Source organism: Balaenoptera physalus, assembly GCF_965194825.1.
Source record: "Balaenoptera physalus genome assembly, chromosome: 15".
NCBI classification, from domain to species: Eukaryota; Metazoa; Chordata; class Mammalia; order Artiodactyla; family Balaenopteridae; genus Balaenoptera; species Balaenoptera physalus.
Genome location: NC_138894.1, coordinates 40630702 through 40658373, shown reverse-complemented (window position 1 = coordinate 40658373; position 27672 = coordinate 40630702). Strand labels below are relative to the sequence as shown.

The following is a 27672-nucleotide window of genomic DNA, read 5'->3' as shown; positions in this document are numbered from 1 at the left end:
ATGTGGGATCTTCCCAGACCAGGGCGCGAACCCGTGTCCCCTGCATTAGCAGGCAGATTCTCAACCACTGCGCCACCAGGGAAGACCCGCATGTGTCTTTTTGAATTATGGTTTTCTCTGGGTATATGCCCAGCAGTGGGATTGCTGGATCATATGGTAATTCTATTTTTAGTTTTTTAAGGAACCTCCATGCTGTTCTCTATAGTGGCTGTATCAGTTTACATTCCCACCAACAGTGCAAGAGGGTTCCCGTTTCTCCACACCCTCTCCAGCAATTTGTTGTTTGTAGATTTTCTGATGATGCCCATTCTAACTGGTGTGAGGTGATACCTCATTGTAGTTTAGATTTGCATTTCTCTAATAATTAGTGATGTTGAGCAGCTTTTCATGTGCTTCTTGGCCATCTGTATGTCTTCTTTGGAGAAATGTCTATTTAGGTCTTCTGCCCATTTTTGGATTGGGTTGTTAGTTTCTTTAATATTGAGCTGCATGAGCTGTTTATATATTTTGGAGATTAATCCTTTGTCTGTTGCTTTGTTTCCAAATATTTTCTCCCATTCTGAGGGTTGTCTTTTCGTCTTGTTTATGGTTTCTTTTGCTGTGGAAAAGCTTTGAAGTTTCATTAGGTCCCATTTGTTTATTTTTGTTTTTGTTTCCATTACTCTAGGAGGTGGATCAAAAGAGATATTGCTGTGACTTATGTCAAAGAGTGTTCTTCCTATGTTTTCCTCTGAGAGTTTTATAGTGTCCAGTCTGATATTTAGCTCTCGAATCCATTTTGAGTTTATTTTGGTGTATGGTGTTAGGGAGTGTTCTAATTTCATTCTTTTACGTGGCGCTGTCCAGTTTTCCCAGCACCACTTATTGAGGAGACAGTCTTTTCTCCATTGTATATCTTTGCCTCCTTTGTCATAGATTAGTTGACCATAGGTGCGTGGGTTTATCTCTGGGCTTTCTATCTTGTTCCATTGATCTATGTTTCTGTTTTTGTGCCAGTACCATATTGTCTTGATTACTGTAGCTTTGTAGTATAGTGTAAAGTCAGGGAGTCTGATTCCTCCAGCTCCGTTTTTTTCCCTCAAGACTGCTCTTGCTATTCGGGGTCTTTTGTGTCTCCATACAAATTTTACGATGATTTGTGATAGTTCTGTAAAAAATGCCATTGTTAATTTGATAGGGATTGCATTGAATCTGTAGATTGCTTTGGGTAGTATGGTCATTTTCACAATATTGCTTCTTCCAATCTAAGAACATGGTATATCTCTCCATCTGTTGGTATCATCTTTAATTTCTTTCATCAGTGTCTTATAGTTTTCTGCATACAGGTCTTTTGTCTCCCTAGGTAGGTTTATTCCTTGGTATTTTATTCTTTTTGTTGCAGTGGTAAATGGGAGTGTTTCCATAATTTCTCTTTCAGATTTTTCATCATTAGTGTATAGGAATGCAAGAAATTTCTGTGCATTAATTTTGTATCCTGCAACTTTACCAAATTCATTGATTAGCTCTAGTAGTTTTCTGGTGGCATTTTTAGGATTCTCAATGTATAGTATCATGTCATCTGCAAACAGTGATAGCTTTACTTCTTCTTTTCTGATTTGTATTCCTTTTATTTCTTTTTCTTCTCTGATTGCCGTGGCTAGGACTTCCAAAACTATGTTGAATAATAGTGGTGAGAGTGGACATCCTTGTCTCGTTCCTAATCTTAGAGGAAATGCTTTCAGTTTTTCACCATTGAGAATGATATTTGCTGTGGGTTTGTCGTATATGGCCTTTATTATGTTGAGGTAGGTTCCCTCTATGCCCACTTTCTGGAGAGTTTTTATCATAAATGGGTGTTGAATTTTGTCAGAAGAGTTTTCTGCATCTATTGAGATGATCATATGGTTTCTCTTCTTCAGTTTGTTAATATGGTGTATCACATTGATTGATTTGCGTATATTAAAGAATCCTTGCATCCCTGGGATAAATCCCACTTGATCATGGTGTATGATCCTTTTAATGTGTTGTTGGGTTCTGTTTGTTACTATTTTGTTGAGGATTTTTGCATCTATATTCATCAGTGATATTGGTCTCTAATTTTCTTTTTTTGTAGTGTCTTTGTCTGGTTTTGCTATCAGGGTGATGGTGGCCTCATAGAATGAGTTTGGGAGTGTTCCTTCCTCTACAATTTTTTGGAAGAGTTTGAGAAGGATGGGTGTTAGCTCTTCTCTAAATGTTTGGTAGAATTCACCTGTGAAGCCATCTGGTCCTGGACTTCTGTTTGTTGGAAGATTTTTAATCACAATTTCAATTTCATTACTTGTGATTGGTCTGTTCATATTTTCCGTTTCTTCCTGGTTCCATCTTGGAAGGTTATACCTTTCTAAGAATTTGTCCATTTCCTCCAGGTTGTCCATTTTATTGGCATAGAGTTGCTTGTAGTAGACTCTTAGGATGCTTTGTATTTCTGTGGTGTCTGTTGTAACTTCTCCTTTTTCATTTTAATTTTATTGATTTGAGTCCTCTCCCTCTTTTTCTTGATGAGTCCTGCTAATGGTTTATCAATTTTGTTTATCTTCTCAAAGAACCAGCTTTTAGTTTTACTGATCTTTGCTATTGTTTTCTTTGTTTCCATTTCATTTTTTTCTGCTCTGATCTTTATGGTTTCTTTCCTTCTGCTAACTTTGGGTTTTGTTTGTCCTTCTTTCTCTAGTTCCTTTAGGTGTAAGGTTAGATTGTTTACTTGAGATTTTTCTTGTTTCTTGAGGTAGGCTTGTATAGTTATAAACTTCCCTCTTAGAACTGCTTTTGCTGTATCCCATAGGTTGTGGATTGTCATGTTTTCATTGTCATTTGTCTAGGTATTTTTTGATTTCCTCTTTGATTTCTTCAGTGATCTCTTGGTTGTTTAGTAACGTATTGTTTAGCTTCCATGTGTTTGTGTTTTTTACGTTTTTTCCCCTGTAATTCATTTTTAATCTCATAACGTTGTGGTCAGAAAAGATGCTTGATATGATTTCAATTTTCTTAAATTTACTGAGGCTTGATTTGTGACCCAAGATGTGATCCATCCTGGAGAATGTTCCGTACGCACTTGAGAAGAAAGTGTAATCTGCTGTTTTTGGATGGAATGTCCTATAGATATCAATTAAATCTATCTGGTCTATTGTGTCACTTAGAGCTTCTGTTTCCTTATTTATTTTCATTTTGGATGATCTGTCCATTGGTGTAAGTGAGGTGTTAAAGTCCCCCACTATTACTGTGTTACTGTCGATTTCCTCTTTATAGCTGTTAGCAGTTGCCTTATGTATTGAGGTGCTCCTATGTTGGGTGCATATGTATTTAAAATTGTTATATCTTCTTCTTGGATTGATCCCTTGATCATTATGTAGTGTCCTTCCTTGTCTCTTGTAACATTCTTTATTTTAAAGTCTATTTTATCTGATATGAGTATAGCTACTCCAGCTTTCTTTTGATTTCCATTTGCATGGAATATCTTTTTCCATCCCCTCACTTTCAGTCTGTATGTGTCCCTAGGTCTGAAGTGGGTCTCTTGCAGACAGCATATATATTGGTCTTGTTTTTGTATCCATTCAGCAAGCCTGTGTCTTTTCGTTGGCGCATTTAATCCATTCACGTTTAAGGTAATTATCGATATGTATGTTCTTATGACCATTTTCTTAATTGTTTTGTGTTTGTTGTTGTAGATCCTTTTCTTCTCTTGTGTTTCCCACTTAGAGAAGTTCCTGTAGCATTTGTTGTGGAGGTGGTTTGGTGGTGCTGATTTCTCTTAGCTTTTGCTTGTGTGTAAAGCTTTTGATTTCTCCATCGAATCTGAACGAGATCCTTGCCAGGTAATCTTGGTTGTAGGTTCTTCCCTTTCATCACTTTAAGTATATCATGCCACTCCCTTCTGGCTTGTAGAGTTTCTGCTGAGAAATCAGCTGTTAACCTTATGGGAGTTCACTTGTATGTTATTTTTCGTTTTTCCCTTGTTGATTTCAGTAATTTTTCTTTGTCTTTAATTTTTGCCAATTTGATTACTATGTGTCTCGGCGTGTTTCTCCTTGGATCTATCCTGTATGGGACTCGCTGCGCTTACTGGACTTGGGTGGCTATTTCCTTTCCCATGTTAGGGAAGTTTTCGACTATAATCTCTTCAAATATTTTCTCTGGTCCTTTCTCTCTCCCTTCTCCTTCTGGTACCCCTATAATGCGAATGTTGTTGTGTTCATTGTTGTCCCAGAGGTCTCTTAGGCTGTCTTCATTTCTTTTCATTCTTTTTTTTTTTTATTCTGTTCCACAGCAGTGAATTCCACCATTCTGTCTTCCAGGTCACTTGTCCGTTCTTCTGCCTCAGTTATTCTGCTATTGATTCCTTCTAGTGTAGTTTTCATTTCAGTTATTATATTGTTCATCTATGTTTGTTCTTTAATTCTTCTAGGTCTTTGTTAAACATTTCTTGCATCTTCTCGATCTTTGCCTCCATTCTTTTTCCGAGGTCCTGGATCATCTTCACTATCATTATTCTGAGTTCTTTTTCTGGACGGTTGCCTATCTCCACTTCATTTAGTTGTTTTTCTGGGGTTTTATCTTGTTCCTTCATCTGGTACATAGCCCTCTGCTTTTTCATCTTGTCTATCTTTCTGTGAATGTGGTTTTTGTTCCACAGGCTGCAGGATCGTAATTCTTCTTGCTTCTGCTGTCTGCCCTCTGGTGGATGAGGCTATCTAAGAGGCTTATGCAGGTTTCCTGATGGGAGGGACTGGTGGTGGGTAGAGCTGACTGTTGCACTGGTGGGCGGAGCTCAGTAAAACTTTAATCCACTTGACTGCTGATGGGTGGGGCTGGGTTCCCTCCCTGTTGGTTGTTTTTCCTGAGGCAACCCAACACTGGAGCCTACCTGGGCTCTTTGGTGGGGCTAATGACAGACTCTGGGAGGGCTCATGCCAAGGAGTACTTCCCAGAACTTATGCTGTCAGTGTCCTTCTCCCCACGGTGAGCCACAGCCACCCCCCGCCTCCACAGGAGACCCTCCAACACTAGCAGGTAGGTCTGTTTCCGTCTCCCCTGGGGTCACTGCTCCTTCCCCTTGGTTCCGATGTGCACACTACTTTGTGTGTGCCCTCCAAAGTGGAGTCTCTTTTTCCCCCAGTCCTGTCAAAGTCCTGCACTCAATTCCCCCTAGGCTTCAAAGTCTGATTCTCTAGGAATTCCTTCTCCTGTTGCCGGACCCCCAGGTTGGGAAGCCTGACATGGGTCTCAGAACCTTCACTACAGTGGGTGGAGTTCTGTGGTATAAGTGCTGGCCAGTCTGTGAGTCACCCACCCAACAGTTATGGGATTTGATTTTACTGTGCTTGAGCCCCTCCTATCGTCTCATTGTGGCTTCTCCTTTGTCTTTGGATGTGGGGTGTCTTTTTTGGTGAGTTCCAGTGTCTTCCTGTTGATGATTGTGCAGCAGCTAGTTGTGATTCTGGTGTTCTCGCAAGAGGGAGTGACAGCACATCCTTCTACTCCACCATCTTGTTTCCTCGGGTTGCCCGTCTGATTCCTCTTTTTTAGCTGTTGTTGGAAACAGTAGGGGTTGAGTAGCCCATTAATGAACACAGAAGACTGCTTAGATAATGTGTCTAGCTTGGCTTTTTCCAATCTCTAGGGAATCTGTTTTCAAACAGGAAGGGACAGCAGCTGGTAGGTCTGGCAGTTCTATTCCATCTCAAGCTCTGCTGCTGTTCATGCATCTAAAGGTTGGCTGCAGATAAACTGATGATAATAATGCCATTATTGCAGGAAAGCCTACAGAATAGAGCCTATCATTACTCTTTCTTGCTGCAAACAGTCAATTGTGATCCCAGGAAAACTTGGATTGCTTATTACAGACAGTGATATGCATGCATGTACCACGCCTTGGGAAACACTGCTTATATCATTATACTGTGTTATCACTAATTTTTAAGTTCCTGAGAACAGAGGCACCTTACTCATCTCTGTCTATCCAATGCTGATATTCAGTGGTTACTTATTAAATGTCAGATGAATTTAAATAGATTCTGGTGGCAGAGAGTCTGCCTTGCCTGACTTGAAGCATTTTGAGTCTGATTCCCTGAACTTTAGAGTTGGAAAATGTTTCTAGAAACAATTTAACACTGATTCTTGTAAGTGATAATTTATGTAGAATATAAGCATGGTTTTCATTTTTTGCTGGGGTGTAGTGATCAGAATCACTTGTGGGACTCAAGAACAAAACAACAAACATGTCTTTATGCTTTCCCTTAGACTTCATAAATGAGTACATTAGAGGTAGATTTCTGTGTGTATATTTTTAAAGTCCATGGGCTAAAGCCAACAGGGTTGAGAAGAAATTATAATTACTAAACTTACATAACAGTTGCTAAATGTTTTATTTACCATGCATAGTTTTAAGAAATTCACCTTTAACTAAAGGCCATGTAAATAACACTTTTTACCACCATTTGACAAATAGAGAAACTGAAGTAAGCACATTAAGTGACTTTCTCAAGGTCACACAATTAGAAAGATATTGGAGCTGGAGTTTGCATTCAAGCAGTGTTATTCCAAATATTATCTTAACCACTGTCATTCATGGAAACTATTCATAAAAACCAGTGGTTTGTGGAAATTATCTGTATGCACAGAAAGAATTGTAGCATTTCAAGCATGTGTGCCAAAAAACTCACTAGAATTCTATAGCTTAATTTTATAGCACAGGAGAATTTTCTTCCAATCTCGATTGCTATTACAGATGACTTCGGTACTTTATGTGTATGCGAGCGGGTGGGTTGGTATTGATTATATGAATACACAGAGGTCACTTTTTTTTTTTCCACTCAACTATTAAACAAAAGAATAGAGAAATTCATAAAATGTATAGCTATTTTAAATGTCTTCATTTTACTTCACTATTTTAGTAACTTCTGGGTGTTCTGGCTTTAAATCTACTGGGGAAAACTTAATTGCCAAGATGTAATGGCATACTCCAAGCTTCTAGTAAAACTCTGATCCAGGTAGTAAAATTAAGGTTTCTGGTTAGGTACACACTATATAGAATAGTGGTATTCTGCATTTAATTTGTTATAATACATTGTTATGGTTGAAGTATATGAACAAAGTCCCATATCACACAAATATGTAGTTGGGCAAAGAAGCACTGAAATAATCTTTTCATGTCATTGTAGATACTCTCTTTTGATATTACACAAAAACTTGAGAAGTGGTAGTTTCTTAAAAGTTAGGTGTAATTTCTGTTTCTAGCCATGATGGAGAACAAGGACTGCATGTTCCTTCCTGCTGAAACAACCAAATAAAAAACAGAGAAACTACATGGAAAAGTGAACTTCAAGACACTAGGCCTCAGACAGTGAGGAAAATTGGCAAACAAACAAATGGAGCCTTACAATTTTCCCAGCTTACTGACTTGAGGGAACTTCCAGGTCATGAGGCAAGGAAGCGGAATGGAGGAAGAGCCAAGTAGACTCCTTGAGTTGAGGAAATGGAGCTAAGAGTCTAGGAAAACCAAGATAGCTAGAGTTCACAGGGCAGAGAACCAGTGAGGAGAGAACACAGATCTCCAGATATCTGTAGATGGTCCCTTTGAGAATTAAATGCAGTCCAGATCAGCATGTGTATGTGAGGAAGCAGGCTGGAGAAAGAGCCATCTGAAAGGGTTAGAGGGCTCATGTGGGTCTAGTAACAATGCCCATTCTTAGCAGCCACTGTTTACTGGGTAGTACTTGCCTCAGTAGTAGGGAATAATTAGCCCTAGACTGCACTGCTCTGGCTCCACCCCAACAAATCATGAAACTAAGATTCAAAAGGATCAAACTATTCTCAAGTAGCAACTGTGTCCCAGAACAAAGCTCAAAAGTATTTATAGCAATACTTTTATAGAAATACAAAAATGCCCAACATCTATGAGATAAAATTCACAATGGCTGTCATCTATTAAAGATCAGTAGGCATGCAAAGAAGCAAGAAAACACAACCCATAAGAAGGAGAATAATCAATTGAAACTAGCCTAGGTCTTATACAGATGTTAGAATTAGCAGGTAAGGATATTAAAAAGTTAAAATTGTTATGTACAAAAAGTTTAGAAATTTTGGAGGGTATTAAAAAGACCGAAATCAAACTTCTAGAGTTGAAAACTATAATTTCCGAGGTGAAAAATACACTAGATGGGATGAATGGCAAATTAGACATTGCAGAAGAAAAGATTAGTGAACTTGACATATCAATAGGAACTATCCAAAATGAAATGGAAGAAAAAAAAAAAATGAGTGAATTGTGGAACAACTTCAGGTAGCCTGGTATACGGTTGATTAAAGTCCCTGCAGGAGGGAGGGGTGGAGAGTATAAAAAATATTTGAGTAAATCATGGCCTAAAAAATTTCAAACCTTTTGAAAACTATTAACCCACAAATCTAAGAATTCAGTGAACCCCAAGCACAAGAAATATGAAGAAAACTATACCAAACTACGTAACCAGTGTAAAATCATAAAAGCAGATAAAGGAAGAAAAAGAGCAGAGGACCAAAGATGAGTATAACATCAGAATTCTCATCAGAAACAATCTGAGAACAATGGAGAAACACGTTTAAAGTACCAACATTTTTTTAAAGTGTATATAGAATTATATAACTAGCAAAATGTCTTTCAAAAGCAAAGATGAGACTAAGTTTTCAGACATAAAAAGCCTGAAAGAATGCATCACTGCATTCACTACAAGAAATACTGAAGTCTTTCAGGCAGACAAAATGATATTAGATGAAAATGTGGATTTACATGAAGGAATGATGAACACTGGAAGTGATAAACACATGGGTTAATATATAAGAATTTTTAAAATTTATTTAAATCTCTTTAAAAGATAATTACTTAAAAATAACAGTGTTGAGGGTTTTTTAATGTGTAAAAATTAAAATATGACAATAGTATAAAGGCCAGGAGAAAAAAGAAAGATTAGGCAGCCCTAGTTTTGCACATTTTTGACATATATGGGGTTCAGTTAGATGACACCAATTCCCTAACAACACAGTTGAAATTTTTGTGAACACAGTATATTTGCTGTGAATACTTTCATAAAAGTCCAAACTTTACAGTTAGCTTAGTCCACATATCACTACTTAAATAGCAGATGTGGATCATGATGCGTGACCTGGCTTTCAAAGTATGTTAGTGATTTGTCACCACACACGGGATTCGGTTCATATGCGATGAGCAATGCTTGTAGTTTTGCCTCCTTGTGTCCTAGTGATAGCCCATGTGACATTTTACAAAAATGGGTAATTGAAAGAAATTAACCAACAAAGATGAAAATGCAGCAAATAAAAAATAATATTGGAAGTGAAATTCAAATCAAATGTAAATTGAGTTATAGAATAAATATCTGTTCATGGGAATGTTGGCACTACCACCTTTCAGGAGTTCCCAAATATGCAGCCAGAAACACAGAATGAAGGCAAGCTTAACATAAATTAAGAGAAATTAACATGATTAAAAGAATGAAGATGTCCCTGAGGAAGTGATGCTGGCCAAAAAACAAAAAAAAACCCAACTTTGTATTATGGGAACTCTCAGGGCCATCTTATAACATTAAAAGTACAAAGTTTAAAACGTCAGAAGTTAATCATTCAAATTTAGAAGCAGTAAGATAATTCACCAAGGCATAGAAAAGATCCTCATAACCTATGTGAGAGGAAGAAAACAAACACATTTTCTATGCTTTTAATTATAGTGTACTAAAAACAATTTTTTTCTATTTTTAAAATTTTCGTAGATGTTTACAACTAACACTGAGATCTTTTAGTTTTTTAATAAACATTTTTGAAGGTCATGAGACAATTGTAAATTTTCCCATTGATTATTAAGATTGCTTTCCATGGGTTTCAACATTCACAGTCATTGTTATGGTCCTGCATTATGTGCAAAGCATCAACTGCCTATATACTGTGGTATAGTTCTTATACCGTACGTGAAGTGGTATAGTATCACATGAAGGTAAACTGTGATAAAGATGTATACTATAAACCTTAAAGCAATTATTAAAATAACAAAGTGAAGTCAACACAGAAGATAAAATGGAATAGTTAAAAAAAAAAAACTAAAGGCAGAAAAAGTAGAAAAGACATGGAACAATGCATAATGTAATAGCATTATGACAAACTGAAATCTAACCATATTAATAATCACGTAAAATGTAAATTGCCTAAACACTAATTAAAAGGCAGAGATGGTCAGATTGGATTAAAAAAAAAAAAGACACAACTCTATGCTCCCTACAAGAAATACATTTAAATGAATATAGTGACACAAATAGGTTAAATGTAAAAAAGATGGCACATTTTTATTATGCTAACACTAGTCAAAAGAAATCTTGGGCTTCTCTGGTGGCACAGTGGTTGAGAATCTGCCTGCCAATACAGGGGACACAGGTTCGAGCCCTGGTCTTGGAATATCCCACATGCCACGGAGCAACTGGGTCCATGAGCCACAATTACTGAGCCTGCGTGTCTGGAGCCTGTGCTCTGCAACAAGAGAGGCCACAATAGTGAGAGGCCCGCGCACCGCGATGAAGAGTGGCCCCCACTTGCCACAACTAGAGAGCCCTCGCACAGAAACAAAGACCCAACACAGCCAAAAATAAATAAATTTTTAAAAATTAAATAATAATAATAAAAATAGTGAAAATAAACAGGTGATGTAATAATGTAAAAAAAGAAATCTTGACTAGCTATATTAATATCAAAGAAAATTTTATAGCAAAGAACATTACCATTGATGAAGGTCATGTCATAATAAAAAGTGATCAATCAAGAGGACATACCTATCCCAAATGTTTGTGGACCTAGTAACAGCTTTAAAACTCATGGAATAGAAACTGATAGAACTGCAAGGAGAAATGGATAAATCCACAATTACTGTCTGAGATTTGAATACCCCCTCATTAATTGACAGAATCAATAGAAAAATGGGCAAGAATGGAATAGACTTAAGCAAAACTATCAACCAAGTTGACCTGATTAATGTTTATGGAACACTCCACACCCAATAGTAGTAGAATACACATTCTCATGAACACATGCACAACGTATCAGGATATGACATATTCTGGACCATATAAGTCTCAGTTTAAAAGTATTCTAGTCAAAGTATTAGTATCTCTGATATTAATAGAATTAAATTAGAAGTAAATTACAAAAGGATCCCTAGAAAATCCTCAAATATTTGGAAACAACATGTCTCTAAATCACCCAATAACTTAAAAAAGGGGGGTGGATTATAAAACATTTTGAAATGAATGAAAATGAAAACACGACATACAATATGATATGCTGCTAAAGAAGTACTTAGGGATGCTAAACATGTTAAAAAACAAGAAAGATTTCAAATCAATTACCTCAGCCTCCTGCCTAAGAGACTAGAAAAAGAAAAGCAAATTAAAACCAAAATAAGCAGAATAAAGGAAATAAAGACCAAAGCAGATTCAATAAAGTATTTTTAAAAAGCTAGAAAAAATGAAATAAAATAATCAGTTCTTTGAGAAGATCAATAAAATTGATAGATTTTTAGTAAAACTGATCAGAGAAAAGAGAGGACACAAATTACCAATATCAGGAATGAGAGGTGATGTAACTACAGATTCTACTGGTAGTAAAAGGATGATAAGGGAATATTATGAACAACTTTATGCCAATAGATTTGACAGCATAGATGAAATGGACAAATTCCTTAGAAGTCACAAATTACCAAAGCTCATTTAAGAAGAAATAGATAACCCAACAGCTCTATATTTATTAAATTGATATTGTAGTTTAAAACCTTAGAGAAAGGTTTCTTTCTTTAAGAAAACTCCAGGCCAGTTGGCTTCACTACTATATTTTACCAAACATTCAGGACAAAAATAAGACCAATTCTACACAAACTCTTCCAGAGAACTGAAGAGGATGGACTGTTTCCCAACTCATTCTATGAGGTGAGCATTATCCAAATATTAAAACTTGAAGAAGACAATAATAGAAAACTAAAGACCAATATATTTAATGAACATAATTACAAAAATTCTAAACAAAATTTTAGCAAAGCAAATCCAACATTATGTAAAAAGAATGATGCATCATGACCAAATGGCAGCATTTACCCCAAGAATGCAGGGTTGGTTCAGCATTTGAAAGCAAACAATGAAATTCACTATATTAACAACTGTAAAAGAAAAATAATACGATGAATAGATTGGAAGGAAGTTTACTCAACCTGATTAAGGGCATCTACAAAAAAGTACAAGTAACATGATAATGGTGAAAATCTGAATGTTTTTCTGCTAAGATTGGGAATAAAAAATGTCTCCTTTTACCATGTCTATTCAGTGTTGTACTGGAGGTTCTTATTAAGGCAAGAGAAAGAAATGAAAATCACCAAGATTGAGAAGAAGATACATAACTTTTTATTTGCAGAAAATATGATCATCTATTCAGAAAGTCAATGTAATCTAAAAAAAAAAATGCTGCTAGAAATAATGTTTACCAAACATTATATAGGATATATATATCCTATATAACAGGATATAACATCAATATGCAGAAGTAGATTACATTTCTATATACTAGCAACAAATGAAATTGAAAGTTAAAAATATTACTCACAAATGCTTTTAAAAATGTGAAGTACTTAGGGATAAATCTAACAAAAGATACGAAAGACCTGTACACTGAAAACTATAAAAAAATGGCTAAAAGAAATTAAAGACCTAAATAAATGAAGAGATAGATGTACCATGTTCATGATTCAGAAGACAGTTCTCCCCAAAGTAAGCTATAGATTAATCCCAATCATAATATTATGATATCAACACAAACCCAATCATATCAACAGCCAATTTTTTGTAGAAACTGACTTTAAAATTCATATGGAAATGCAAAGGACCTAGAATTGCCAAAAGCGACCTTGTAAAAGAATAAAATTGGAACACTCGCATTACCTGATTTCAAGATTTGTAAATAAAGCTACAGAAATCAAGACAGTGTGGTAGTGGCCTAAAGATAGACAAATAGACCAATAAAATAGAATAGATAGTTTGTAAGTAGACTCACACTTATGTGGAAAATTGAATTTTGACAAAGGTACAAAAGCAACTCAGTAGAGAAAGAATAATCTTCAATAAATTATGCTGTAACAATTGAACATATGCCAAAAAAAAAACCCACTTTCAATTCATACCTCATGCTATACAAAAATTAGTTCAAAATGCATCATAAACCTAAATATAAAACTTAGAACTATAAACCTCCTATAAGAAAACAGAAGAAACTGTGTGACCTTGGATTACCCAAAGTTGTTTTAGATATGACACCAAAAACAATCCATAAAAGAACAAATTGATAAATAGGATTTTATCAAAATTAAGGTACTTCTGCTCTTCAAAAGACACTTAATATTTTCATCAAGGGGGAAAATACTATTTAATGGGGAAAGAATAATCAGATGATGCTAGGACAACTGAATATTGACATGCAAAAGAATTAAATTTGACTACTACCTCACACCATATAAAAAAATTACTCAGAATGGATCACCAACCTAAATGTAAGAGCTAAAACTATAAAACTTTTAGAAGAAAACATAGGAGTGAATCTTGAGGTAATAGTTTCTTAGATATGGCACAAAAATCACATGACAAAAAATAGATAATTTACATCAAAATTTTAAAATTTTGTGCTTCAAAAAATACCATCAAAAAAGAAAAAAGGACAACCCACAACTAGGAGAAAAATCTTTGCAAATCACATACTGATTAAGGACTTGTATCCAGAATATATAAATTACTCTAAGAACTCAACCTTAAAAAAAAACTCAATAAAAAAGGGAGGGGAGAGCAAAGATTTGAACAGCTAATTCATCAAGATATACAGATGGCATATAAGCACATGAAAAGATCTTCATCATCAACAGTCATTAGGGAAATGAAAATTAAAACTTTAGTGAGATACCACCATACACATATCAGAATGATTAAAATTAAAAACACTATGTCAAGTATTGGTAACATCTGGAGAGACTGGAACTCTCATATGCTTCTGATGGCAATGTAAACTGATAAAAACCATTTAGAAAACAGTTTTATGATTTATATGAAACTCTAGTAAAAGAAAACTACCATATTGTGGCAGAAAGCAGATAGTAATTGCTTGGGGATGAGATCAGAGAAGAATGGATGGAAGGGATTAAAAAGAGAATTTTGGGGGATGATGAATATGTTTACTATTTGATTTTGGTGACCTTGTCATGACTGTATATGTATTATACTTCAAAACTGATTAAATTATACAATTTAAGTATGTGCAGTTTACTGTATGCCAATTATACCTCAAAGCTGTTTATTAAAAATAAAATTAGTTGTATCTGTACACTCATGTTCGTAGCAGTATTATTCACAATAGCTAAAACATGGAAGCAACCCAGGTGTCCATCAATGGGTGAATGGATAACCAAAATGTGCTATATACATACAATGGAGTATTATCCAGCCTCAAAAAGGAAGGAAATTCTGACATATGCTTCAACATGAATGATCCTGAAGATCATTATGCTAAGTGAAACAAGTCACAAAAAGACAAATACTGTATGATTCCGTTTATATGAAATACTTAGATTAGTCAAAATCATTGAGACAGCCCTGATTGCAAACTATACTATGAAGCTACAGTAATCAAAACAGTATGATACTGACACAGAAACAGACACAAAGATCATTGGAACAGAACAGAGAACCCCAAAATAAACCCACACTTATATGGTCAATCTACAACAAAGGAGGTAAGAATAGACAATGAGGAAAAGACAATGTCTTTAATAAATGGTATTGGGAAAACTGGACAGCTACATGCAAAAGAATCAAACTGGATTACTTCCTCTCGCCGTATACAAAAATAAACTCAAAATGGATTAAAGACTTAAATGTAAGGCCTGAAATAATAGAACTCCTAAAAGAAAACATAGGCAGTACACCCTTTGACATTAGTCTTAGCAATATTTTTTTTTGATATGTCTCTGCAAACAAAGGAAACAAAACCAAAGTAAACAAATGGGACTACATCAAACTAAAAAGCTTTTGCACAGTGAAGGAAACTGTCAACATAATGAAAAGTCAGCCTACTGAAGGAGAGAAGATATTTGTAAACAATATATCTGATCAGGGATTAATATCCAAAATATATAAAGAACTCATACATTCAACATCAAAAAAACAAAGGACCTGATTTTAAAAATGGGTGGAGGACCTGAGTAGACATTTTTCCAAAGAAGATGTATAGATGGCCAAGGGACACATGAAAAGATGCTCAACATCATTAATCATCAGAGAAATGCAAATCAAAACCACAATGAGATATCACCTCATACCTGTCAGAATGGCAGACATCAAAAAGACCACAAATAACAAATGTTGGCAAGGATGTGGAGAAAAGGGAACCCTCATGCACTATGGGTGAGAATGTAAATTGGTGTAGCCACTATGGAAAACAGTATGGAGACTCCCCAAAAAATTAAAACTAGAACTACCACACAATTTGGCAATTTCACTCCTGGGTGTTTATTGGAAGAAAATAAAAACACTAATTCAAAAAGGTATGTGCACTCCAATGTTCATTGCAGTATTTTTTTACAATAGCCTAGATATGGGAGCAACCTAAGTGCCCATCAATACATGAACGGGTAAAGACAATGTGGTATCTCTATAGATATAGAATATTATATATATATATATATATATTCTACTGTGTGTATATATATGTATACACACATATATATGCACACACACACACAATGGAATATTAGCCCACAAAAATGAAATCTTGCCATTTGTGACAACATGTATGGATCTGTGGGATCTTGTGCTAAGTAAAATAAGTCAGACAGAGAAAAATATATTGAACTTTCACTCATGTGTGATTCCACATCCAATATAAAAACCAAAACAAACAAAAACAGACACATAGATACAGAAAACAAACAGGTGTTTGCCAGAAGAAAGAAGGGTGAGGGGGTGGGTGAAATAGGTGAAGGGGATTAGGAGGTACAAACTTCCAGTTATGTAATAAATAAGTCACGGGGATGTAATACACAGCATAAGGAATATGGTCACTAATATTGTAGTAAGTTTGTATGGGGACACATGGTTACTAGACTTATCATTGTGATCATAATGTATGCAGATGTCAAATCATTATGTAACTAACGTAACTGAAACTAACATAATATGGTCCGTCAACTATATTTCAATTTTTAACAAAACAATAGAGACAGAAAGTAGAATGGTGGTTGCCAAGGACTGGGAGTAGGAAGGAATGGATAGTTATTGTTTAATGGGTTTAGAGTTGCAGTTTTACAAGATGATAAAAGTTTTGGAGATGGCTGGTAGTTGTGATGAGAGAACAGCTATTTTGAGTTGTTGCCTGGTCATTTAACGGTATGACAACTCTGCTCACATCCAGAGTCTGGATATTTAGATAAGGACCTGAGCTTAGAATTCTTACCACAAGTTCCCAGTTTGCTTTCCCCTGGGCACCTTTTAAAATAACCACTTAGAGTTGATCCAGCAAAAAGTTAGTGACCTCCACCCCCACCACCTTATAGTAATGGTGCTTGCTACCCTGCTCTCTTATCTCCTGCTCACTCGTGAGCGGGGACAGAGGACTTCCCTTCCCCTGGCTCTTTGCACCCAGCCGCCCTTTTTCTGGGATCTGTAAGTAATAAATCTTGTGACCTTACTTCCTTTGTGTGAATGTATTGAAACTGAGCCTTCAGTCAAAGGACCCTGGGGTTTTTACTTCCCCAAAGTGGGAGCTGGGATGCTGAGTGAGCCACCTGCCAACCCTGTGTGGGTGGCTTGTGTCTTCTTCATTCAGGTCATAATCTGCATATCCTTAACTGGCTGCACAATGTTACGAATGCATTTTATACCACTGAGCTTACCACTTAAAATGGTTAAGATGATAGATTTTAAGTTATGTATAATTTACTGCAATAAAAAAGTGGAAATAAGTAAATAAAATTAGTTGTGATGTAGAATCTGAAGCCAAATCAATTAATTTTCTATACTCTGGTATATTAAAATCAATTGGTCTATATTGTACTTTAAAGAGATCTTTTATACATGTGTAGTATATCATCACACAATGGTCACTTGGAAAACACTGGTTCACTGAGGTATGCCGAACATCAAAATGCTGACATGTCATATACAACCACCTTTCTGTACTATTGCCACTAATCTCAGGAAATGTCTTCCATGTGTCAAAAAGCTGTCAAACTCATGGTGACTGATACAAGTTTTCCAAGATTCTAAATTTTGCTTGAAAGCTTGAATTTTATCATTGACAACAAAAATAATGTCCATTGTTTTCCTTGAAGTAACAGGCTACCTTTTTCTTTTTTGAGACAGTGTCTGCTAAATACCTAAATCTGAATAACCATACTGTGCCATTCATCCAAGTAAAAATGGTATTCCTTGTAAAAAATAAGCTTATCCAGCTTGTACCACTGATTGAGGCAACATTACACACCGGTATGTGGCCACAAGGCTTCCTGTATACTTCCCATTTGGTCTCCCAGAATGTTAAAAAGGCATACACTCAAGGGTTGAAATTTGTTAAAATTGATAATTATTGCTTCATTGCAGGCATTAAGTGAAATGCCTTTTGTCTTTAACTGCAAGTGTATGGCAGTGACAAATACAATGAGTACTAGTACACTTTGTGGCTCCTCTTTTGATATTTACTACAGTGCTAGTAGTTTTACCCACCTTTGCTTTCAAACCCCTAGTGTAAATACAAACACAGTGAAAAAGGAAATAATGTCTTACAACTATTATGAAAACAGTTTTGACTTCACATACACTCTGAAAAAATCTCTTGAGGACTCCATGGGATCTGAAGACCACATTTTGAGAACCATTGCTACAGAGTATATACCATGCCAAAATTAGAAGCAACAGACCAGAATTCCATTTGGCAATATGAATAAGCATTAATGGTTCTAGGAGGTGGGGGGAGTAGATAAATATCTATTATATGATACTTTATGGAAACATTAAAAATATATACACATAATACATGTTTAAAAGAACATTAAAGGATACATATCAAACACATTAGAGAGGCTACTGTGGGGTTGAGAAACATTGTTTTCAGCAACAGCAATTGCTAGGCCAATTTTTATGTTTTGTAACATCTCAGGCCAATTTTGGGTTTTTGCATTACTGTCTAAGGAGTATTGAAATAGTTGCAGTAGTTCCTAAATATTGATGAAAATCTGGCAATGGAAAGGAACACTTAAGAACAAAAAAAAGGAAGAGTTAAGAAAGGAGCTATGGGAATATGAGTCAAAATGCAAAATCCTAACTACATACTTATTTTCTTCCTCTCCTCTTGGGTAGTACCAGTAATGAAATCTAATGGTTTTTATTCTTTTTGTTGTTGATGTTACATGTTTTCAAATATGAGAGACATTTGTGCTCAGTTCATTCTTTTGAGTACAGCCCCAGAGTCTGTTGCTTTATAGCACCCACCCAAACTTCCTTTTTTGAGGAGAAATTTTTTTGTCTATTGACAGCTTATCTGAACTGTGATTCTTTGTCACATAATGAGAGCCTGAGTGGCAGAACTCTAGAACTCTTTACTTGATAACGTAGCTTATATTTGGACCAAACTGATTGATGGTGAGTGAAGGATTATTTCTTTTTCTCACTACTGTCATCAATCTGCATTTAGAGAAAGGGAATGCTCAGAGATCCCGGAAGTTCCTAACAGCTAATACGAAGCTTTCAAAGAAGATGCTCTTTATAACTACCTGATGATTGAAGAAATCCTTACCTCTAATCCTTTCTCTAGTAAGAAGTCTTACTCCATAATTGTTTTACCCATACATAGTTCCATTTTCTAATATTTTTGCATCTATTTTACTTCCCTGAACCCTCTTGCAATGTTAAGTCCTTCCAGATGGAGCACACCAGGTGGAACTAACATCAATCATAAATATTAATGTACTAGGTACAGAAGGCAGACTTAGTACACTGGCAGGAGTGGGGAACATTTGAGTCATTACTGGTTTTCAGATAGTTTTGCTACGTGCTTTGCAAGTTCAATGTCATTTAATTGTCACAACTGCACAGTGGCGTTATTCCCAGGTCAGAGATGAGACAATAGGGACTCAGTTTTACTTCCTGAGCTATACTCAGTTTTAAGACCAGTTCAGGTTGAGTCCAGATCTCATGCTCCATCCACAGTAATTATTTTCTACTTCATATTTTCCACAGTCACCATTATTATTCTTTTAATATTCAGCCATTCTTTTGCTGTGATTTGTTTATGGTGTTGGACAGGCCTTCTACTTTTTTTCAATACAACTAGACTATTATATTAAAAGGATGAACATTTTAAATGTTTAATAGAAAACATTTCCTTCTTTGGTATGAAAAAATTAGTAGTATCTTCTAAATGCAAATATAGACAACATTGTTTAAGTGCTAAAGATATCCTGGACCATTTATTACATCTCCAAGTCTGGGAATACTCTCTGTAGGGCAGAGTGAAACAGATGGACAAAACTCCTTGACACTGTTTAGTTACCTCAGATTTCTTTGTGTTTTAGTGTAATTTTAGCTCCCAAAAGACATGCAAGGAATACAAAATTCTAAGGAAGGAATAATTAAAATGAGGTTTAAAATAGGCTGTTTTCATTTGACAAGACATTTAAGAATATTTAAAAATAAAATTTACTCTTAAAAATACCACCTAATTACTTGCCTGACTCCCTAGCATTATAGTTGCTTTTGTTTTCATTAAGCAGTATTTAAAATACATTCAGGGAAAGGAAATAAGGGACCTAGTAAATATGTGAAGTATTTGAGTAAAGTATATTAAATTTAGAGAAAAATATGCATTTTAATATGCATTTTACAGCTTTAAGATATGAGACATGCAAATCATTGTCTCTATATCCCAATATACAGAGAAGGAAATTTAAGCCCTGGGGTCACTAGTGCTTTAAACTCCTCGGAAGAGAAACTCCACATCTCTAAGCAGTAATTATTACCAAAACTGTTGAAATGTCATTTCTAGTAGTTGGCAATGGTTTGTTCAGAAAGAGAACCATAGTTCTAGGCTCTCTAGACAGTTTCAGCACTTGTGAGTATATCCTTTACTGATAAACTTGTTCAAATAATTCATCAAGCTGTGAATCCTCTGCTTTGAATTTCAGTTGGCAATGATATTTTTCCACAATGTGTGGTAGTGCACTTAAAAACACAAAAGATTTATGCTAATAATTACATCTTTTAATTAGTTCTGCCATTGCACTTTTTGTGTTATCAGTGGCATAGGAAAAAAAAATACATTTTTGAGGGGTGGAACGCTGAGACAGTATAGCTTACTTTTATTTATAACAAGATGTTTGTAGAGAAAAAAAATTTCAGGTAGAAGCACTCGACTAGTTATTTAACTATTTCCAAGTAGTATTTTAAAATCAAAATTAAGTAAATAGATAAAATATTAACTGATTTTTTAATGTCTTAAATTTTATTTTTGTGAATTGTCACCTATACATGAAACAAAATCTATTTTTTTATTATTTCTGCTTCCATTACTGACTTATTCTGTTTTCTTAGGCATACCCTTAGTATTTTCCTGCCTCAGAGTTCTGATATACACAAAGGGAATTATATTTATTATTTTTTAATATATTTATTTTATTTATTATTCACTTTCATTTGTACCTCACATTGCAGGGTCATTTTTTAAAACAGCTAATTGCTAACACTAATTGGGCACTGGCATATGCATTTTACATGTATTATTTCATTTAATTCAGTGAAGAAGATATTGTCGCATTTTTTAGATAAGGAAATACATAAACATAAGGAAACATGAAGTGGTTAACTAGTTCAAGGTCACATAGCTTACACATGAGAGAGCCAGAATTCGAACCAGTCTGGCACAAGTGTTCGCTCTCTTAACCACTACTCTATTATTTACAATGGAAAATGTGACGTCCACATCTTATATATGAGAAAATTGAGACTCAAATGAGGTTTAGTGACTCAGTCAAGGTTATATTCAAGGCTAGAACCAGTACTAGAACCCGGACCTTCCCAATATCATCCTACTTAATTTTGTACTAGATCATGCTGTTGGTCTGAACCTCTTTTCTGTTTAGAGTTAAGAAATTTAAAAATTGCTTATACATCTATAATCTCAAATCTTCACCTGCTCAAGAGTCTATTTTTTAAATATATTTGATTAAAATATTCAATAAATAATATAAATAATTTGGCTATAGTCAAAAGCCTGAAATATAACTTCCATGTTCCAAAACGCTATCTAAAATAATATTTTATGGATTTATTTTTACTCTTGATTTTATATTTTAAAAAATTATGTTACTTTTAGTAAACCCATGACTAAAATTTTTTCCTCAGTTTTTCACAGCAATTCTATTGGCATACTTTTTTCAATAAAGTTTCCTATCAATACCTAAAATTGTTCATAAATATGTAATAAAAACTCAAGACAACAAAATGTTTTCAGAATTATATTTTCAGCATTATTTTTAAAATCAGCAAACATTTATTAAGAACTTTGTGTTCTTATTTGGGGTGTTTTGACTTTGATCTTCAGCAGTTTGACTATGATATCTGTAGGCTTGATTTTATTCATATTTATCTTGTTTCAGATTCACTGAGGTGCTTGGATAGTAAATTTTTGTCTTTCAGCAAATTTGGAAAGTTTTCGCTCATTACTTCTTTATATGTTTTTCTTCTTCATTTTCTTTCTCTCTTTTTCTTCTGGAACTCCAATTACCCTTTTGATACTGTACTACAAGTACTTGAGGCTCTTTATACTTTATTTCCACCTTTTTTCCTCTCTCTTCTTCAGATTGAATATTTTTTATCGATCTTCAAGTTAACTGAATATTTTTACTGTTATCTTCATGTAGCTATTTAATCCATCACATAAATTTTTAAAATTGCACTTCTTAGTTCTAAAATTTCCATTTGTTTCTTTTTTTTATAATTTCTTTGCTAATTTTCCTATCATTTTATTCACTACAAGCACATTTTCATTTATATATTTGAGCATGGTTTTAATAGCCACTTTAAAATCCTTGTTTGATTATGGTAACGTACTGACCATCTTACAATTGGTCCCTGTGGATTATCTTTTCTCTGGAGATTAAGATACATTTCCTGGCTCTTCATATGTCAAATAATTTTGGATTGTATCCTAGAAAGTGTGTTGGTTATGTTGCAGAGACTGAATTTGGTTATATTCCTCTGAATAGTCTTGATGTTTTTGTTTTAGCAGGCAGTTAGTTTGGTTAGACTCAGACAGCAACCTCTGCCTTGCCTGTGGTGGGTTGCAGCTCAGATCTGTCTCAATTTACACTCCTTTCAATCAGCTCAGCACATGTGTGGTTCTAGGGACAGCCAGAGATTTGGGCAGAGTTTATACACAGAATTTTGGATTTGCCCTATCTGGCTTCCTCCTTTCTGATATTCTCTTTCTGGCAACTATGCTTACCTTGTCTCCTTCTCTTGGTTCCTCTCTACAGGAAAATGGCAGACATTTTCTCAGGATTTTAGCCACTTTTCACTGTGCCACAACTGTGTTTGACCTCAGAGTGAAGTCTCAAATAGAGAAAATTCATCTTCTGAAGATTATTGCCTCCAATTCTTAGTTTCCCTCTAAAATCTGTCTGCTTTTGTCAACTCAACTCTTTAGAACCTTTAGGTGGTTGAACTTTTAATTTTGTCCAGAGTTTTTAGTTGTTACCTAATGGGGAGCAAGGAGAGGATCTGTTTGATAGAAGCTTTCTTTATATTAGAGGAAGAACTGCCAATTTTATTTATTTTGAATAGAAGGCAATAGTATATAGATTTTGCTCATGATAAGCTCTCAATCTGGGCATAAATTTATCATATTTCACAAGACCCAAAACAACACCAAACATCTAGATACAGAAGTCCATATTTTAACATCTAAACTAGCTAGGAGACGCAAGTTCTGCTCCTAATCTTGTCATTACCTAATTGCCTAAATAAATTTCTGTGGACATCTGTTTATTCACTATGAAAACAAAGAGTTTATATTAGATATCTAAGATATGCTCAAGGTTCTATGATTCTAAAAGAAGTAGGCTCATTTGAGGCCTTATGTTTATGTGTTACTATTTCTAATATATTTTGAAAATTATAATGCTTCAATTCAATACCAAAATTTTAATTAGAAGGTTTTAATTGTATAACTTCATATAATAGATGGTTCCTGGAAAGATTATATAAATTAATATCAAATAATATTACCAGTACATAATGGATGACTGTCATTTATAGGAATTGTATGGATTATTTTTTTGTAAAGATCATTTTTGTTAAAATAATCACTTCCTAATTTAGCTTTTGTTTAAATGTAAATTCCCACAAAAAGACTGGTTACTGACACCTGCTTTATGTTAGAAATTTCCATATAATTTATTGCCATGATTTGAGGTACCAATAACCTGTAAGCTTTGTTGTATAGAATTATTGGCTTTTACCAACAGATTATTTTTGTTGAATAAAGTACCTGTATAATATTAATTAATACATATATTAAAAAAACTTTAAAATTTTAAAACATTTTCAGTCTTTTACTTAGCTAAAAATAGTTTATATAGACATTGCTAATCATTTAAAATACATTTTAAATTAAATTATGACTTATTTCATTATTGCTTAATTCATTAATATTTTGTTATGCTCTCATTTTCAAATCTATGCTGACTTTACAATTTCTTGCTATGCGCAAAGTAGTCACTGATTTACTTCAACGTAATATAAATTCCCTCTTTATACAAATTCAGTCCGTTTCAATATGTAGATTTTTATTTATCTCATAGTGGAGATTTTTGTTTTATTTTTGTTGCTGTCAACTACTCCAATATGTTATCAAATTTGGCTTCTTTTCTTTTTTCAGTGAGTAAATAAAAAGTTCTTTTAGTGTCAAGATAGTTGTAGCAGGGTATGGTAGCTGATAGAAATGTTTTTTTATGTGTCTTTTTTGTAATTGATTTGTTATATATAATCTTGTTTGGTTTATATTCATTGTTTTAACACCACCTATGATTAGTCCCTTAGTTTTTTTTTCTCATAAATCATCTAAGAAATACATGTGAAAGCTGAAGTCCTAAAAATTTAACAATCAACTTTAAAAGAGGTTTTGTTTCCAAACTTTAGAATTATCTAAACCTACTAAGATTAACACATTCATTATTCAGTTTTCCACTCAATTTTGTAAAATATGGGCACAATATTTTAAAATATCCAAATAACTGCACAAACGCCATTTTATAAGGATGGTAATGCTAAGAAAACAGAACAGTAGGCTTTTATAAGGTGCATAAATTTAATTCCAATGAATGTGGCATACAAAAAGCGGTATAAGGACTACTGATATGTGATATTTCAAATTTTAGCTTTATAGCTGTATTCTGCAAATAGGTTTGTTTCCAAAATAGTTGAAAATAGTTTAATGAAATTAACCATTTTACCCTATTATGTAAACTCTCTTAGTCTTTTCATGCTTTAGGTATAGCTTGATCCAAGTGCTTAAATGTTGTCTTGTGGTCAGTCTGTCACTCTGTCTCTATCTCTGTGTTCCTCTCTGTGTTCCTGTCTGTTGACTTCATATTCAGCCAAGCTCTCTCTACATAGTAAGAAAAATGGATCCTAACATTTCTACTTTTACATGCCTTTTCATCTCAACCTCTAGGAGGAGACCCCCCACACACAATTTCCATCTCAATCACAGAACTGGAGCTCTGGTTATCCCTGCTTGGTCACATGCAAACTTTGGGGTAGGGAAGTGGCCCCTTATTGACAACCCTACCAGAATCATGTGACATACAAGAGGGGCAATTTCCAAAAAGGAGAAATGTGGGGCAGACAGAAAAGTAACAATTTTTTCTTGAGTTGGCCCTTGTCCATCCCCCTAAAATGTTGTTTATCGTTATTGTAGACTTACTGTCCTTTGTTTTCTGAGATAGCAAGAAATAATACAGTTCCTTTCAACACTAGGCAACTATATTATGTTGCAAACACATTTGCCTCTTTTTAAAACGTTGGATGTAGTATTTATATTTGAGAGAAGACAGAATGCTGCTGATGAAAGGGGTGGATTACTTTAGGAAAGTACTATTGAAATCTCACATAACTCTCATATTTTTTATTCCAAGTTGGGTATATTCCACATCAAAGAGAGCCAACTACTTTAAGCAAGTTATGGGATATAACATAGGAACAGTAATATGTGTCTGGAAAAAGCTCTAAAATTGATGAGTTAAGCTTAAAATAACAATGAATAATCAATTCAAATGGTATCATATGACATACAGAAAATATTTAAATGTGCCCACAAATTTCCCAATGAATGTTTACATATAGAACATATAAATTTTTCCTGCCATGTCAACCTTGGTTATCCATCTATATACCATTTTCATTTCTCTGATGCTGGGCTCCTGATCAAGCTTCTACTCCTGCACTGTGTCTGGAACTATAAATGCATGAGTCATAATACTACTTTGTGATACAAGTTGAAAAAGTCAATCTAAAAGCTTAACCACAGAAATCATGGGTTTGAAACATATCCATCAATTAGGTAAAGAGGACAAACTAAATATTGTTCTTCTTTAGGTAACCATGTTAAAGAGGGAATTTGTGAGCAAAATTCTCCAAAGACCTACAGCTAAGGTTTACCCAATATTGAAAATGTTTCTCCAAATAATTAAAGATTACTTAATATTAGAATCTTACACTAGAATTGTTAACTAAGTGATTTAAAGTAGACTTTTAATTACTCTAGAGAGTAAAAAGCTGCCTAATCAACCCATGTAGTCATGAGAGATGATAAATGTTTTTATTTTAAGTCCATAATTTTTAGGTGTGTGTTGTATACATCAATAGATAACCAAAACAATTGATAAGTTCTTTTCATTCTTTACAAATTTGATTTCTCTCATTTATGTATTTTTATTTGTAATGTCTAGTAACTGCAAGAGAACTGTTGAATAACTGTGGTCATTGTGAGTATCCTATCTTGTGTTTTTTGCTGAATATGTCTCAGGGCTTTAGAATGAGCTACATATCCTGCTAATAGTTTTTATTATATTTATCCTATTATTTACCTCATTTTTTAAAAAATCAAGGATTTCTGGGTTTTTAAAAAATGTTTTATAATCATCATTAATGGAGATGACTGTGGTGGACACTACTTGATATCCTCCAATATCTATTCTCCCTTTCTTTGTTTATTAATAAAATTTCTAATTTTAGTTAGAAAATTGGGGTCCATAAGCTTCCCAACACTAGGGTGCCACTATATCGTTTCTGCACTGTTTACACTCAATCTATTTCAGTAGAGAGAAGTAAAATTTTATTTTGTTTAAGCTACTGTTACTTGGAGTGTTTTTACAGCAAATAAACTTGTTGCCTAATTAATAAAATGATTATGTGAGTTTTGTCTCTTGTTTTTCTGGTTTCAATTTTATATTTATATTGGTAGGTTTCCTCATACTAAGCCATCCTTGCAGTACTAGAGTAATCCAACCCACTCAGTCATATTCTTGTACTGTTCTTGGAATGTACTGACGGATTCTATGTGCTAATATTTTGTTTGGGATTTGTTTAGAGACATTGGTTTTCTTTCTTTTGTATGTGAAATCTATTTTGTACATTGGTATCAATGACATGGCCACATTATAAAAAGGATGTAGAATACTTCCTTCTTTTACTATACTCTAGAATAATCTAAATAATATAAGATTATCTATTTCTTATAGAATTAATTTTTGAAGCCTTCACAGTCTTATACTTTTGGAGGAATAGCTATTTGACTATTTTATTTATCCTATGGTAATTGGTCATTCAGATTTTCTATCTCTTTTCAGGTAATTTTAGGAAAATTCATGAAAAGATAATTGTCTCAAGTGAAATAGTAACAAGGTATTGTGAGGATTATGAAATATGTGGAATTAAAATATAATTCAACAATTATATAAAGTATCAAAGGAAGGAACTCTAAGTATACTGTTGTAAGTTTTTTCAATATACACAAGTGAAACCAAGTTATTTAGGTAAAATGTGATGTTAAAGATATATACTGCAAAATCTCGAGTAACAGCTAAAAATTAAAAAAGGAAAACTAAGAAGCCAATAGTGGAAGTACATTAACATCATTTAAATATTTGGGTAATCCAAAAGAAGGCAAGTAAGGAAAAAAAAAAAGAAAGAATAGATGACACAAATAGTGCACAATTAGCAAGATGTTGTCTTACCTGGTTTTATGGAAGCCATCTCATCTCATTCTCTGTCAAAGGTGAAGCAGTTTGTGTGTTCTGTCTCTCCTTAGAGGAACTTGTCACTTTTTAAAAAATTTTATCAATTTTTTAATTGAAGTACAGTTGATTTACAACGTTGTGTTAATTTCTACTGTACAGCAAAAGTGATTCAGTTATACATGTATATACATTCTTTTTTTAAAATTCTTTTCCATTATGATTTATCATAGGATATTGAATATAGTTCTCTATGCTATACAGTAGGACCTTGTTGTTTATCCATTCTACATATAAAAATTTACATCTGC

General features: G+C 34.1%; 1 long non-coding RNA gene across 1 annotated transcript in view; it reads left to right on the top strand.

Moving 5' to 3' along the window:
* The window catches only part of LOC309643712, a 129664-nt gene extending 118168 nt beyond the window's left edge, over positions 1-11496 (top strand). Inside the window, exon 2 of the long non-coding RNA XR_014254019.1 lies at positions 341-11496. This is a non-coding gene — a long non-coding RNA (uncharacterized lncRNA). The remainder of the gene's footprint in view (positions 1-340) is intronic.
* Positions 11497-27672: the final 16176 nt, after the last annotated feature.